This window comes from Aphanomyces invadans (genome assembly GCF_000520115.1).
Source record: "Aphanomyces invadans strain NJM9701 unplaced genomic scaffold supercont1.60, whole genome shotgun sequence".
Classification (NCBI taxonomy): domain Eukaryota; phylum Oomycota; class Saprolegniomycetes; order Saprolegniales; family Verrucalvaceae; genus Aphanomyces; species Aphanomyces invadans.
This window is the reverse complement of record NW_008580205.1, coordinates 32475-33153: the sequence shown is the minus strand read 5'-3', so window position 1 is coordinate 33153 and position 679 is coordinate 32475.

The following is a 679-nucleotide window of genomic DNA, read 5'->3' as shown; positions in this document are numbered from 1 at the left end:
AATAAATCAGCACGACAAATTAGGGAGAGTCAATTTGGAAATCTGGTCCGCTTTTCGTTCGCAAGGTCGATTCTCGAATTCACGAAAAGCAAATGTACTTCGCGAGGTACTTACGGTTTTTCAAAAGCAAGTTGAACTTGGTCACGGAAAATCCAATCACATTACTCGAAACTACTGGCACAGAAACTACTGCCCACTTGTGCGTTGGAACGATGGAGCTCGAGAGCGACGACCGTGCGAAGCGAGGCACGTCGCACGCCTTGCCATGCTCGAGTTCTTGCGCATTCCGACAACGCAAAGCAAGCTGCACCCACACAGGCCGTTGAATACGATTCGTTTTTGATTGAAATTCAGAATGTTCCTCGATCAAATGCAAGATGTAGGCAAACGTAGTCTGGCAAACATGAACTTCTTGTACAAAGTCTCCTACAGCTATGAAAGGAAGAATCGAAAGCTGCCCGAGTGGACGCAACAGCATTGCACGTGGATACATGTAACGAGCACTGAGAAGCATACATCGAAGTTCAAGAAGCTGTCGTATATCGTTCAAAGTAGAAACTGATAAACGGGGATTCATGTAACAATTGCTCGCACCATGGCGTCCAAGTCTGCCAAGATGGCCGATCTCTCAGAGCGCCGTGGCATTTTGCACAATGCAATCTAACATACGGATACGGAT